This window comes from Alligator sinensis, unplaced genomic scaffold, assembly GCF_000455745.1.
Source record: "Alligator sinensis unplaced genomic scaffold, ASM45574v1 scaffold60_1, whole genome shotgun sequence".
In the NCBI taxonomy this organism is placed as follows: Eukaryota; Metazoa; Chordata; order Crocodylia; family Alligatoridae; genus Alligator; species Alligator sinensis.
This window is the reverse complement of record NW_005841858.1, coordinates 2,880,578-2,897,085: the sequence shown is the minus strand read 5'-3', so window position 1 is coordinate 2,897,085 and position 16,508 is coordinate 2,880,578. Positions and strand designations below refer to the sequence as shown.

Sequence of the window (16,508 nt, the reverse complement as noted above, 5' to 3'; positions counted from 1 at the left end):
CCGCCATTCCTGGGAGCGGCCGCAGCGATCAGCCAGTGCTTGCAGTGGGGGCACCAGCACTCCTGCCTGCCCCACCCCGCCCATTGCCTAAGTGGTGAGCGCGGCACCAGCGCTCTTAGGGAGTGCATGTGCACCCCTGTGCACCCCCTACACGTCACCACTGGTAGAAAGCTCCCTACTACCCCCTCCCTCATCTCCAGCCCAAACATATCCAGACCAGGAAAACAAACAAATTCTTTCAAAATAATCTGGGTGATACAGTAGTCATTTTCTGAACTTGTCTCCACCTGTTTTATTACTAGGGATGTTCATATGAAAACAGCATCTTTTCCCCATTGAAGTTTGTCCATTTTTCTATTTTTCTGTCTCATTTCATGTTCCCTGTCTGTGACATTGCTGCTGCTTCGTGGTGATTATAATGCCATAAAGAAGGAGGATGCCTCCACTGAGGAATAAGGAGCAGGAACAGATGGAAATCTTAAGGAAAACAATAAAATCTTGTTTTTCTTTTAAGTCTTACACAAAGGAAGGAAGAAAGCAAGCCCTGAGTCAGCGGAATTGTTTTAAATAGCAGATTTTCCAAGAGTGTCAGCATCTCTTCAGGCTGAATTGAAAGAATGGAAAATAGTTTACATCTAATAAGAAATTGTCTTTAATTTTCTAGCTATTGTAGCCAGAATTGACATATCTGAGTTTTAAGTTTGCAAACTCCCTGACCTTGGCCATTCAGTGCAACATAGCAGGGATTCCTGAGTTGGGATGACTTCAAGTCCTACTAGAATCGGTCAGCTGATATCATGAACGACTTGTGTCTCCTGAGCCTGTGGGGGCATGGCGACCGCCTGCAGGCAGTGGCACCGGTGGTGGTGGCGGGGGGGCGTGGTGGTGGGCCGGGCGGGGACTGCCTGCAGGTGGCCATGGTGATGTCAGCGGCAAGGGCGGGCGGAGCGGGGACTCCCCACAGGCAGCCATGGTGATGTCAGCAGCAAGGTCGGGCTGAGCAGGTACCACCTGCAGGCAGCTGCGGCAGTGTCATTAGGAAGGAGTGGGGTGGTTAGCAGCAACTGTCCCCACATGCCGGCAGCAGCGCTGGCAGCAGCTAATCTCAGAGGGGGACACGTGACCCCTTCTGCCCCCCCCACCCCCATGCATTGCCTATGGGTGATATAAAAACAATTCTATGATTCATTTTTATTTAAAAAATAAAGAACTTCATAAAGTTATAATGTTCGTTTAGCTCTTGATGTTCTTAAATATATTATCTGTATGAAGTGGCAAATATCATAACATGCATCATTATAGTGCCTAATTGTCTCCTTCTATCCCACGCAAGTGCATGCTGTGCTGCTTTTATTTATTACCTTTCCTTTAGCATGGACATCTATATAACCTATCCATTTTTTTTTATATCAGCAGTAGGCTGAAATTTTGACTTGTTTTATGCCAGTGAAATCCCCCTGAAAGCAGGTTTTGACTCTAAGACTTCTTGTAGTGAATTCCACAAGGAAAATCTTCCATGTTCATCTCCCATTTCTTTTGCTAGACAGAGGAATGATCTAAAGACTACTGTACTGATGTCAATAGGGAGACTCCCATTCACTTCAATAGGATCTGAATCCTGCCATAAGTGCTTTACTAACCATCTAATGCACAAACAATGGTGTCATAAACCCATTTGTGGGGGTACCCCCAGGCCATATCTACACAAGACTCTGACTACACAGTAGCTCGTTACTATTGCACAGTAGCATTGCATGGCACACAGCACGGTGTGACACTAGTGCACAGTAGTACTGAGCTACTGTGCAGTCAGTGTTACGAAAGAGCCATTTGGGGATACTACTGTGCAGTAATGCTGGTTACTGTGCAGTCATTTAGTATATGCAAATACTAAATGACTGCACAGTAACAACTGCACAGCCAGTGTCTTGTGTAGATGCAGCCCCAGAATCCCAAATTTCTCCCTGCTGTTCTGCTGCTAGTCCCAAGAAACAGACCAAGGTTTGCCCCAGGATAATTCCTTACCCTTGCAAGTCGTGGCTGTGCTCTTATACCCTACAGCAGGGGTTTTCAACCTTTTTTAATAAGTGTACCCCCGGTGGCTGGACATGAAGCAGCGTGGGGGTGGCACGTAGCCAGACATGGAGCCGGCGGGGGAGGATTGTGGCGAGTGACCGGACACGAAGGAGAGGTGTGGCAGGGTCTGCGTGGCCAAACATGGAGCGGTGGCTGCACAACCCACCCAGGCAGCCCCAGGGGGTGCTGCCACCATGGAGGGAAGGACCAGGCCCCCTGCAGCTCAAGGGCTGGACAGCCCACTGGCAGCTCAGGCAGGCAGGCTCCACTGGGGAAAAAAAGTTGCCAGGGGCCTGATCTTTTTTTCTCCTCAGAGCCTGAATGCCTCTCCTGCAGCTGGGGGGAGTGCTGCTGGTGGGCCCTGAACTGCAGGGTGCCCTGGTCCTTCCCTCCATGGTGGTGGCACCCTCTGGGGCTGCCCGGGTGGGTGGGTAGCGGGAGGGTGCTGCCCCAGCTCAGAATCAACACGCAGCCCGATTCAACTCTTTTCTGAGCCCAAGCTGGGGCAGCACCCACACAGCTAGTAGCTTGCCCAGGCAGCCCTGGGGGGTAATGCTGCTGTGGAGGGAAGGACCGGGGCCCCTGCAGCTCAGGGGATGCTTGGTCCTCTGGCAGCTCAGCCCCCAGCTGCAGGGGTTGTCAGTCTCTGAAGATAAAAACAGGATTGGGCCCCTCACGTTAACAGTGATGGAAGCCCCTAAATTGAAATGGTGGGTTTTTAATCATCACAATTAAAAAGCTACCATTTCAATTTAGGGAACTAAACTCCCATCATGTGTACAAGCATCCTTAGATAGCCACCTAAACACTTCCAAACTATCCCCTCCCCCCATCAGCATTCTCCAGTTTGTTCCTGAATCTCAGATGCCCCTCACATTTTTTTTTCTTTGGGTCTCTGGAATTCCTCTAGCTAATTCCAGTACACTAAGATATGCTGACTATTAAGAGGTTGATTTTCCCATTACAAGCAGACTACTTTGGGTGCCCATCCCAACAATAGCTTCTCTGCCTGTTTTTGTGGGGTGGCAATTGTTCTTCCCATGTCACAATGGCAAGAGATACTTAGAAGTTTGGCCTACTCCCTTTGCCGTAAGTATGCATCCTTCAGTTGTCTTGCCTAACCATGTCCAAAATCATAAAAGTATAAACAGACATCATAACGTAATCCATATAGAGATAAAAGTGACATAAATGAATATAGCATACCATTGGCTTTTCAACAATACCATATATGCCATATCAGTAAAACAAACACAAGAAAATCTGCAGGACGTCCCCAGAGTCACCTCAAAATATGATGAGGCTTATGACAAATAGATCTGATTTCATGCACACCTTCCATATTCTACTTGCCCATTCCATGTCTAGGGAAATCAATTTATCATCACAAAGGAAAACCTGACCTTTTCAAACTGCTAAGACATATGATTTAGGATTATTTAGTTTATTTAAATCAGTATGATGGATGTGGCAGAAATGCCTGAATGCCACTGCCCTCAGCCAGAGCCTGCTGATAATCATGCCCTCAGATCCAGGACCTGCAGCTCTTACATGTATGACTCTTCCATTAATATCAATGGGATTTTTGCTCAAGTACGCTCCGCAGGTTTGGGACCTTACTGTCTCTTCCTGTCTTGCTTGAAATCAATGGCAAATTCTCATTGCTCTCCATGGTGTCAGATCACACTGCTAGTGTACAAACAGTGCAATCTGCCTACAGCCCTCGTCGGTTCCCACAGTGTGAGCTGAGAGCAGGTTCTCTGAATCTTGCAGGACTTGGTGTAGTAGAAGGGGATCTCTGGCATGTTGCACTGCAGGGAAATCAATCTAGTCCCTCTGCTATTATGCTATATTAGGTATTTCTCACGGGTCCATGACTGAACTAATAGCAGGTCCTGCTTTTGGCTAAGTCAGAACTGAACTCCCTGGACCAGTGCTGTAGATTAGGCTATAGACTGTGTATGCTGTGGGAGGATGTTGCTGGCGTATTTCATAGAGCTGTATATGTGCAGCTTCTAAGGTCTCCTCAGAATCAGACAGCAAGATTACAGGAAGGTGACACCTCATACTTGTCCATGCCTGATCATTACTAACATTTTACGTGTCTGCATTGTATTGAGGGACACACTCCTCTAGGACACAGGGAACCATTTGCATGGGTTGCTCTCTCCACCTGCCCCTTGCATTAGGTTAGAGCATAGGCCAGAGAGGCTGTGAGATGATGGTGACAGGGGATGAAAAAGTGATGGCAGAACATGGCAAACTCATTTGTTTTCCTTGACTCTGAAAAAGAGTGAAAACTATTTGCTGAGCACTTGTGAATGACAAATACATTTGCAGGAAAAGGAAAGGAGCAGGAACTAGAGAGCAGAAAAAGGTTTAAGCTTGTCAGGTAACTTGAAGGAATAATTCAACCCATTCTAACCCTGAGCATCCTGCTTTTCCACAAAGGACGTGCCTGCACTATAGACTGTCATCTCAGCTGTGCAGCATTTTAACTGGTCATCTCTTGTGCAGATATTAATACTACTGGGTGAAACCTGAGCTAGGCTTTATTAGTGGGTGGAATGTGGTTCATGTAGACATCTCCATCTTCTAGTCTGGAGGTATTTAAGTGTAACCAATTACGTTTACAAGTAGGAAGGTCAAGATATACTCATCTGACCCAGGGTAAAATGCTGAGAATGAAAACCTGTGTGTTTGGCCTCACTCTGATGAAGTCTAAAATGCCCAGGAGAGCTACATCTTCAAGACAATATTGATCAACAGTTAATCATTGCCCATTAACTGTTGCACTGCAATACCAAAAAAACCCAGGGCATTTTGACTGACCGCTGCTTTAAGGAAAAAATGTCAGCTTGAAAATTATTCAGGTCAAAAACTGAGTTGAAAGTAATTCAGACACTACAAATGCTTTTAGATTTCTTGTCTTGCCCTTAAAGTTTTATAAACCTTTAAAAAAAATAAAACATTTTTCTCCCCTCCAACACTATATCCAAGACCCAGCCAAGCAAGCTGAGACAGAGAACTGGCTACACACAGTATCTAGAAACCAGTCTAGTTAGATTGGTGAAGCCCCCTCACATGGACACTCCTAAAATGTGCTGATTGGCTTAACTTGGCAAGAGATCAATATCAGCTAAATCAATATAAGGCCCTGACTTAAACCAGTAGCTTTACAAAAAGGTTTTGCACTGATGTATCTACATTAATTTAATTTAATCAGCTCAATTTTTGTGTTTGGACAAGGGGTAATATATTCAAAAGTGAGTTAGGATCCTAAGGCTCATCTTTTTCAAATTACTTTATCTCATTAGCATTACAAATGTGGTCCCGTTTTCAAACATGATTCAGAACCAAGGTCTTGAGAATTAGCTGAGAATTAGGCTTCTACAAGTGTCTCCCAGAAATCACACTTAGGTTAGGGACAGAAGTTACACATAAACTGGTTTAAGTGATCAGAAACTGGTTTAAACCTGTAACAGAACAAAAGTTCAGTGCACATAAACCAGTTTCAAAATGGCTGAAACCGGTTTGAGATAAATCTGGTTGAATGTAGTATCAGACTTAACTGATTTGGGTCAAACCGGTTTATGAAACTTCTGTCCCAGACCCCTTCCTGGTTTAAGTTAAATCAGAGTCCCCCAGCATCCTCTGCAGCCCTGAGTTGGGATGTTCTTTCCGCTTGGCTGGCTCCATCCCTCTGCTCTCTAGCCCAAGCAGGGGTTGGGGTATGGCCAGATGTGTCTAGGCATGGCCCTGTTAAGGCAAAGTGGACAGGGAGGGGGTTAATTCTTCCCTCTTTCCCCTCCCCATCCCACAGCACAGCTGGGTCTGCATGTTTGTGGGCAAGCAGTGGAGACAGAAGCAATGGCTTCGGTTGGTAGACCCCAGCTGTGGCAGAAGTGATGGAGGGAGGAATTAACACCCTCCCTGCCCCCTTTGCCTTAATGGGGGTCATGCTGGGATGGTGTCTGACCACACCCCCACTGCTGAAGCAGCAAGGGGAGGGGAAGGCACAGCAACCTCTATCAGGGTGCCCCAGAGAATGCAAGCACAGAGGGGGTTTATTCCCCACCTCCCTTCCCTGTCCCACTGGCAGGGATCACAGCCATCCTGGCATGGCCCCGTTAAGACTAAGGGGGCAGGGAGGGGATTAATTCTCCCCCCACCACGGGACCGTAGCTGGGGTGAAGCAGTCCCTTTCCTCTCCCCTCCACCTCTGCAGGGTGGGGAGGGGGGCTCTGTGCAGTGCTGCCCAGCCCCAGAGGGGGATTCTTCCCCCTCCTTCTCCTGCCCCCACTGCCACTGCCACAGGGTTGGGAGAGGGGCTCTGTGTTGCACTGTCCAGCCTGGTCCCGCCTGGGCATGGGAAGCAGCTGTCACTAAGCTGCAGCCACTGGGGAGGGCCCTGCCCCCGCTGCCCAGGGTTGCACCCGGCTGTCAGGGAGCCACTGCCTTGGGCAAGGCACTCCCCCTCCTCCTCCTCCTCTGCCACAGGGGTCTGGCCATGCCCCCATCTTGCCACGCTCCCTCTTCCCCAGCCCTCAAACCCTGCAGACGAAGGTGGAGGTTTAAACTCTTACTCAGTCATACTCAGACCTGCCAGGGCCTGGCCATGCCCTCCCCTTCTCAGCTCAGGTTCCCTGCAGAAGGGAAGGGAGGGCTGCTCTAGCAACCCCAGGCTTCTGATCTGAGGCAATGCAGGCATGTGCCTGCATTTCCAGAATGAAAAGTGGATGTCTGTCCTCTTGCAAATCAGCTCAATCTCTGCAGGTTAGACTAACCTGCAAAGATTGAATCAATTCAGACTTGGACATTTTTGAATATCTGTCCCTAGTCTTAGGCTCCTACATTATTGAGACACTTCTGAAAAATTTTCCCAAATCTTTGCCTAGTGCCCACAGCCAGGAAGTATATGGCTCTCACCAGGGGCTACACATAAGGGGTGCAGGCACACCCCCTGAGAGCGCCGGACCACCCCCTGTCAGGCCGCTCTCCTTGTATAGCCAGCGGGCAGGGGGGGCAGGTGGGAGCACCAATGCCTCCCCTGCGAGTGCTGGCCAGGGAGCAGGGCCACCAGCAAAAGCGGTTGCATTGCTTCTGGAAGTGGCCACGGAGCTCCAGAAGTGGTGCAGCCACTTTTACGATGAGAGAGATTGGCGCCCTGCAGCCAGCGGGATCAGCCACCAGGCCCTCCCCCCCCACCGGCCAGCAGGATTGGTTGCTGGAAGACCCCCCCGGTTGCTGACTAGTGTTGGGGGGCACGTGCCCTCCCTGACTCAAGAGGCACCAGACACCCATAGCTCTCACAGGTGTCTCTTGTAGTATTGGAAGTGAAACATGTATAGAGGGCCGTGTGGGCCACACATGGACAGTATCCCTTTCCCTTGATTCCTTCTGCTTCTCACCCAAGCACACAGGAGAATCTGTCAGGAGGTCTTTGCTCAGGATGAGCCTGAACCCACATGAGCATTTCTTAGTATTTCATGTTTTTATTTATTACTATTTCATAAACTGCTTGGATAATAAAGGATTATAGCACAGTAGTTTGCCATCAAGGAAACCACAAGCAACAAACAAAAGATGTTATCTGTAACATATGGTTCTTATTTGAGGAAATATGTCTGGTTACATTAATTGACACAGTAAGACTCTAGGCTGTTTTGTTTTATAATCCCTTGTAGTTGCCTTAGCAGCAGAAAAACTAATGACACTGATATCAGAGTTCAAAACAAATATGAACATCCCCCACACATACACATGCATTCAAGGCGGGAAGAGATGTTTGCCTCATGAAATAAAAAGGCATCAATTTTACAACTGCACTTCAACACAGAAAAGAGAACTGTGGCAGGGAAGCCAATGTTCTGGCTCTGCAAAATTTTCCCATCTCTTGTAGGTTTAATAACCTTGATTAGAAAAGAAAAGCGTGAGACTAATCTAGGGCTACCATATTCCCAGTATCATGATTTCCAGTGGTTTCCAATCACTGATACCGATATTTATGTAATTTCTGTCCCTAACCTAAAAGACCTACAGAATTACGGTCCAAAATCATGTATTAAATATAGACATTGGATTTATGACACATTACAACCTGCCTGACATCTGATAACCCCAGGTAACCTGTCTGCATTTTACTACCTACAGTCTATCACCAGATCAACATTCCCCCTTTCCCCTCCCTGCCCCACCCACCTGTCTCATACCTATTGTCTCCTATTCCCTCTGATCCTTATTGCCACGCATTTGCATTTTCACAGACCTGCATTTTGCATATTGGCTTCCATGCCCACCTGGACAGCACACAAAACACCACCAGACTCTCCCTATGCCTGAAGAAGGATGTTTGTGCTGAAAGCTTGCAACGAACAACTTTTCCAACTGCTTAGTTGATCTAATAAAAGATACCACACATTTACCCAAATAACATTGTCTGAACTTCTGTTGTGTTACAGATTTGAATCTGTTTCCAATCACTGATACCGATTTATATTTCTGTCCCTAGCCTAAAAGACCTACAGAATAATGGTTCATGTGGCTACCTTCAGTTCTGTTTAGGAAGATGTCCAGAGATTTTAGTATTTAAAGAGAAGGTATCACTTTAAATAAGCTGGGCAAATTGTCAAACTTGGCTGCTTAACTTCAGTTCATAACCAATATTTCAATGAGTGATGTGATATTCAGTAGTATCTACTGACTTCACTGGGAAGCGTGGCAGCTCCCTACTTCTACAGATCAGTTTGCTGTGATTTAGGCCCCTAAATAAGTGTTAAGGAGGTAAATGTTAGAGATTTGATAATATGGGTCTGTGTGCTGTAAATGAAGAAATAGATACAAATGTCAGGTCAGCTTGCCTTATAACAAAAGGAAGGCCAGTGTACAATCGCTCCCTAGGGGCCTTCTTCTTGGTTGCATTTCTCTAAGCTTGGAAAATGAAAATTAGTCAAGTCACTTTCACTTCTCTTTAATGTTTTCGGTTACTCAATACTGCAGTATTTGAAATGTGGACACTGTAAGGGAATGCTTTCCTTCCTTTACTGGTAGTCTCAGTGGGGAAATCAGGAAGCAGAACGGACTGAACTCCCCTTGGTATAGCACTTTCAGTTCAGGGTTGGAACACCATGGCAAAGTTCATACTGTTGCTGCCTGTCCCGATCTGTCCTGTGGGTAAAGAACTTTGGCCTCTAGTTTCCTTCATGCTTTACAGGAACAGTGTTTTCTTCTATATTGTTATCTGGTGTTTTAAATAGTACTACTTCAGCAAAGGGGAAGGCTGCCCCCGTGGTTAATCCGAGAGTCAACGTACTCATGTTCTTAGCCCAGTCCTGCCCTAAGCTTCTTGTGTGACCCTTAGGAAGTCAAGTGCTTTACTCCATTTTAGGCACATAGCTGAAGGCATATCAACAATCATCAATGTATCAGCTGGCCTTAGCAGTCTTCCTTGCCTAGTGCAAGGGGGCAGGACCTGGAGATCTCATGAGGTCCCTTCCAGCCCCTAACATCTATGAATCTATGACTATGAAAAACAGGGTACAGTGCAGGGTCACAGAGAGATGCTCAACCTTGGTGAGGTACCAAAGCATTATGGTGGAGCTTCTCCCACACTAATGTGGCTGCTTGGCTTCTGGTAGCAGAGCTAACTCATTCAGAACTAGCCTGCGCATCTCTTTTCAGTATTGCATTGTGCTGTGTAAATTAACTTTAAGCAGTCTCATTTTTCACAGGTGATGATCCAGCAGTTCTCAAAGACAAGGACCTCATAGATTCATAGATGCTAGGGACATAAGGGACCTCAACAGATTATCGAGTCCGACCCTGTGCCTAGGCAAGAAAGAGTGCTGGGGTCAGATGACCTGAGTCAGATGCCTGTCCAGCCTTCTCTTAAAGACCCCCAAGGGAGGGGTGCACTTCAGCACCTCTGAACCCTTTCCTCAGAGGAAGTTGACTCAAGAGCATCTGATCCTTTGATAAGTGAGGGTGAAATCCAGCTGGCTTGCAGTGGTAACATTTAAGCCTCATAAAGCACTGAGCCTAGAAGCAGCTACATAGTCATACAGGGTTTGTAGGTCACTCTTGCTTGCAGAGGTGATGACTTTGTGCTTGCCTGCTTGGGTCCAGTGTGTAAAGTAAGTTTGAGGGAGAAGCCTAGGATATGTATAGGCCCCAAGATCTGAAGTATTGTTTTGCTGCACAGTGGAGCAGCAGCTACTGGTAGGATGCACTGTAGATACACATCATTGTCTTGGGGGTGCAGGATTTCACTCCTTGAACTCCAGCTGATTACCCAGACTTTAATGGGAGGAGTAATTCTCCATCTGAGTGAAGGGCAAAGCAGTTTGGGACCCAGTCCCCAAAGTAAGGAAGTAAAGAAGCTTGCTGTGAGGAGAGCTGAGCAAATTTAGGGGGAACCAGGCATATTTATGGGATGAGTGAGAGCATGGGGTAGAAATGCCATCCTCAGAGTAGAAAAATGTATGGTATACATGGCTGCTAACTGGAAGTGAAATGCCCACTTCCGTGACTACAAACTGTATGCAGCAGTAAATAGTGAGAAACAGTCTGTCAGCTTCCTTTTCTGAACAGGAGTCAAGTTCAGAGAGCCTTGACACATGACTCACCAGATCTGCAGATGGAAGTTGCATGCAAAAGTTGCTTTGTTTCTGGAGCAATGTCAAAAAAACCCAAGCTCATCACTTGGGATTTTCATTGTGCACACAGTGTCCTGTCAACAAAGGGCAACATTCACCACGCTCTCACCTAATCTGTGAAATAGAAATAAAAATCAGTGTCAAATGTACTTACTCATCTTCAGGAAAAGGTTCAGAAAGAGAAGACAGCACCCAATTCCTGAGGATATCACTGAACTACATAGGACATACACACTGTGCCAGACAGGGTGTGTATGACCTATCGCATGCAGAACTGTAAATATTTGAGGGACAATTAATTTTTCTTGCAAGGTATAGGCCTGATCCAAAGCTCAGAGATGTTCATTGATTTTGATAGGCCTTGGAGCAGGACCTATATGAACAAATTACAATATCCAGTTTAACATTTATGCAATTCCAGAGGCTTTCAGCTCTACCAATGCCTTGTTGTGTGCACTTGCCAGGTGACTTTCTAAGGAATATGCATTCTTCACAAGGCTTGGACAGCCAGTTCGGGGTCTTCAGAAAACCAGAGGATTCTTCTAAGCAGAACACCCATGCTTTGCAAATTTGTTTTTGGCTGTATGTTAGTCTGTGCAGATCAGCACTTTACATTTGTTAATCAGGTATGGGTATGGTATGTTGAGAATGGCCACACAGACCAGATTTGGGCTACAGTCAGGTGGGAGGAGAGGCATTACAGATTTTCTTTTCAAATTGTGCCTCCTAAAATCTCTCTCCTGAAGCCTTGAGGAAAAGCAAGTGATACTGCTCTCAGCTAGGCAAATGTCAGTTAGGAGCGATGGGTTTACACCCAGCGTAAAACCAGTGTATCTGCAAGGAAAACCAGACCTTCCCCTTCTTATCCTAGAGCTAAATGGTGTGTGTCCCTTTTTGAGTCTTAAGAGTTTGCACTGAAAAGGCTAATGTGCCTTACTCTATGCCCTGACTACTCTGGCTGCAATGTATTATCCCATCTTGTGTGGCACACCAAGTACCACACCTGACAGCAATCTCCACTTTTCAACAATGACAGCTGCAATGACTGAGATTGTTAAACCCATGGACGGGAGAAAAAAATCTCAAGTTAATCTTTGTCTCTTGAAATGTCCCCAAATCCATGATCTCAGCAAAGCTCAGGAGCCCAGCATAGCAGTGTGACCGAGCTTGGGGGGGTTCTTTGCTGACTTTGAGCTGCATTTGAGTTTCTGCCAAAGGGCTGCATTCCAGCTGCCAACACCTACTTGGCTTTACGTCAGCCCTGAAGTCAACAATTACAGTGAAGGCCCTGGTTGCTAGGGGGGATGAGCTGATTGTAAAGGAGCTGAAAGGGGTGGGGGTAGCATCTCACTATATACAGAAACCAGCCAGGTCTCCGAAAACTGCTTTTTACACCAAGTGTTCTGCTCCTTACCTATGTGTCCCAGGTCTTAACAGACCAGTACTATAAAAGATTGCAGTCTAAGCATGTTCCAAGAGTGTCCCAATGGAAAACAAATCTTCAGAACAGCCCTATTCCTTCTAGATGGTTCCAGCCCCTCCGGAAAATGCTTGGAAAACATATAGTCTTACTCATATTATTCATTTTCAAGTCTTTTGTTCTCACCCTCAGTGATGATACTAAGGTTTTTCCTAGAAAATAAATTACTCAGAGTCCAACCCTGCAAGGTACTTGATGGGTTCAACCTCCTATTGAAGAGAAAAGGAGGTTGTGGGCTCCCAGTACCTTCTCAAATCAAAAGTTGGAGACTTCTCCCATTAGTCATGGGTATGTGAGAATACTCAAATCCTCATTCAGTATAAGGAAGTTTGACCTATCCAAACAATATATACATGCCAGCTCTTCAACTCAGAACAATCTCTTCTCTTTCAAGCCCGAAGTCAGAACACATTCCTTCTGTGCAGCTCTTCAAAACTGACGTTGTGAGATTCCTGTCATGTCAGCCCTATCTGTACAGTACTAGATATCTATATTTTAGTGGAGTTTGACGCAGGCCAGATCTCTCTGATGTGTTTGCACATCACTTGCTCTAAGCTATGAGTGAGGCAATTATTAAGAGGACTAAACATTTATGTGGGAAGGAAACTTTATCTCTACCACATCTGTAATTTGATGCATCATGTATGATGCAGGACTATTTCTATCAAGAAGTGGTCAAGACATCAAAAACACCCACAAGGCAAGTGAAGTCATACTGCTCCTTGAGGGATGAACACCAGGAAGGGAAAAGCAGAATTAAAACACAGAAGGAAATTCTTGATAGATAGTAAGCAAAAGTTGTTACTGCCTGAAGGCTGAATGTGGTCCAGCTCAAATAAGCTGCCCTGGTTCCAGTTCTTACGGGTAAGTATCTCGATCCCATGTAGCATGAGCTTTGAATTAACAGTTAATTATATCAGACCATATATATTGCAAACTTTGTGCTGATGGAGAGCAGCACTAAATCCATTCATTCCTCAAGTGGAGACTATTCAGCCTCAGCATGACATATCTGGCCCACACATCAAAGGGGTTCTAAAGAGACCCTCTTTGTAAATGCAGGGCAACTGGATGCAGGTTGAGTCTATGGGAATAGGTGGGTGCATACAATATGATTTCTGAAGATCTAATGTTAGAAACTTTCATCTCTTCCTCCCTCCGTTGTCCCGGTCATGATTCTTCAGTGATAAATAATTCACTTCCTTCACTGACTAATCATCTGTAGCACAGCCCACTATCTGCAGCATCTTCTAGCACCAACACCAGCTCAATAGTAACTCTGGAGTAATGACTGGATTTTGAGTTATATATTAACCTTGTTCTTGAACTGGCTCCCGACTAATGGGCAGGGGCCATAACTTGTAATTGCACTGGAGAGATTCTGAAAGGAAGGCTCACCTTAAGGAACTGCTCTATCTACAACAAAAGTAGTAATTGTATACTTCATTCTGGGGCTAGTTACATAGTAAATGAAATCGATATATGAATAGTTTTGTGTGTGATGCAGATTGTTATGAGTCATAGGGTGGGTGATACTCTTTGTGAATGACTGCTGGGTGTTCACGTAAATGTTGGTGAATCTCAGAAGCTTTCTGAATTCTAGAACTTATCATTACCTGACTGAATCATTGCCTGTCCATACCAAAGAAAACACCCCGGGACACGGACATGAGAGGCACATCCAGATGAGTGCACATGTGTGGTATGCAGTGCTGCAGATGGGTCTGCAGCGCCAAACACTGCACATGCCACACATGCTAATTTGTAGACACCAGGAGATTCTGATGCCAAAAAACCCCACTCTAGAAAAAAGTGGGGTGGTGCATGTGCGCTGCCCAGATTTGAAGCTTGGCTGGCCAGAGCCATGTTCCAGCTGCTGATCAGGCTCCCTGCTGCCGGATCACTGCTGCTGGGACCCTGGAAGGCCTCCTGGACCCCAGATAAGGCTCCTGGGACCAGTCCAGGTGTTGGCCCCAGCTTCCCCTACCGCACGTGGGGCAACTTGCCACATGCCAGAGCATGCATGCGTGGACATTCCCTAGGGATAAGTAGCAGTGGCACAACTATGTGCCGCTGCTATTTGTCCCTGGGGAAACATATGTGCATGCTAGTCTGGCCGCGCCCGAGCTGTGTAAAAAAAATCTATGCCAAAGAACTTCCATGATAAACTACATGGCAGAAATAACACATAGCAAAGGATTTCAGCTAAAGGCCTGCAAACAACATGCATCCTGAAAAGGGTCAGTTAAGCGTTTGGCAACTGCTCGTGGAAAAAGGATATGTCCATGGAAAACTAGGATCAGTTCATAAACAATTCCCTTGCTGAAAAGTGGAGTTTACTCACACTAACTAGTACTGACAACAAACAGCTCCGTTTGATGTGCTCCCTGTGTCCACTCCCACAAGTACAGCTCTTGTGCATAGATATGTGCTTCTTGTGTTCCCGCACCTAGCGCACAAAACGATCACAAAAACATTCCCACACACACAGAGCCACATGTACACCGGCAGAGGCCCCTAGAGAGCCCTGGGTCTCTAAAACGCAACACTCCTTACTTGGCAGTCAAACTCTGGGAGCAGCGGCTGTCGCTATCTGCTGGGACCTGCGTGTGAAACTGTCGCCCAAACAAATACTAACATTGGCTCACGGATCTCCAGAAACAGCCTTTCCTTTTTTCTTGCCGGCAGAAGAAACCAAGATGCCCTTTGTATCCAGTTTTAGCACATTAATTACAGTCGTCTTCTAGCTGCGGTAACTGATTCTAGGGTTCCCTGAGGAGACGACGTGGTGGTTATTTTTAGAGGCAAGTACAAAAAGCAACAGACACCAACAAACAAGATTAAGTTGGCAACTGGCAGCATGTGAAAGCAGTAAGGCAGTTTTGCTACCTAGTTACACCCAGGGCTTCCATAAATCACATTTGACATCTGACCTCTTTCTGGAAATTATTTAGCTGTTGCTGATTATCTTTTTTGGGTGACTTTCTCAAAACACACATGTGGTTCTTTGTTCGAATCTTTATGGTGATGAGAATGACCATTCAGACCTAGTAACTTACAACAAATTTTGCAGGGAACACAATGCTTTACACACACAGGAAACAGCTGGATAATAAACCAGGTTTAAACGGGTTCCTATAAAAGCCAATGATTCATGCAAGCTAGCATTTGTATAAGCAGGATCAGCCTTAAAGTTCCTTTAGGGCTTCCAGTGCCCCAAGCCAGACTTAATTATAACAACACCCCATGTGTGGTCATTCATAGGAGACTGAGCACCTGAGAATTCCCCTTCTGTCTCAGTGCTCTCTGCAAATACCCAAAGGTCAGCCCTGTTTATTACATTCAGCCTTAGCGAGGGCATGCAGAGTTTACAAAACGCAGGGTGGGGGGCATATTTCATCTCAGTTTTCTGCTGCCAATTAAACGCTTCTTAGCTGACCCGGACATGGAACAACAGTGATCTCATATGTCAGGAGAGGGTAATCCGCGTGTTATTAATGGTTTTCCTTGCTTTATCTCCCTGGAGAGTTTGAAAGCTGATGCAGAAAATATCACTAACAAGAACATTTGAGCAGGACAGAAAACACGACCTCCCCCTTCCACCTCCCTCTCCAAACCAAACACAATGACAAAGGAAAATCTGCTGCTTGATTCCAGTCCCAGCCCCTCTGAGTTAATAAACATTCTTAAAGTAATCTGTACCCAAGCTTCAAAGCATGCAGGTTGCCAACTGGTTATTTTTCAATACAATAAAATAATGGTGAATACAAATAAATTAATTTCCGTGTAGCAGAAACTGGGAGGTGGAAAAAAACCCTACTTGGATTCGCCAATGCAGGAGTGTTCCTGACAGTCCAGTTTCCATTGCTTTTTCATGTCCACTTTGAAATGACTCAAACAACAGGGCTTCCCCACTCCGCCCTTCTCCTGGGAGACTATTCCACCATTAATCAAGCTTATAATCAGGACATTTTCCTTTCTAAGTTGGCAAAATTTTCTTTGTTAAATGTCATCCCATTGCTCCTAGCTCTGCCTTGGACCAACTTAGATGATTCCACTTTCCTTTCTTCTGTTTACCTCTAGGTTTTTCTACTGTGCCCATCACCATGGTATTGGAGTTGTTGCGACCTTCAAACATTTTGGACAATAGGCAAAGGGAGGCTGCATGTCTAGTGGTTAGAGAACTGGCCAGGGCCTTATTCCATGGGCTGCCCTTGAGAAATGTTGACAAACCATGTCACCTTTCTGTGTTTAAAGCCATCCAAAGGTATAAATGCAGCCAAAGGGGATGTATCTGA

The 16,508-nt window shown here is 45.9% G+C and overlaps 1 long non-coding RNA gene across 2 annotated transcripts in view; it reads right to left on the bottom strand.

Annotated features, from left to right (window-relative positions):
• The window catches only part of LOC112551809, a 40,797-nt gene extending 24,840 nt beyond the window's left edge, over positions 1–15,957 (bottom strand). For both annotated transcript variants that reach the window (XR_003096123.1, XR_003096124.1), the window contains exon 1: positions 14,767–15,957. This is a non-coding gene — a long non-coding RNA (uncharacterized LOC112551809). The remainder of the gene's footprint in view (positions 1–14,766) is intronic.
• Between the last annotated feature and the right edge of the window lie 551 nt (positions 15,958–16,508).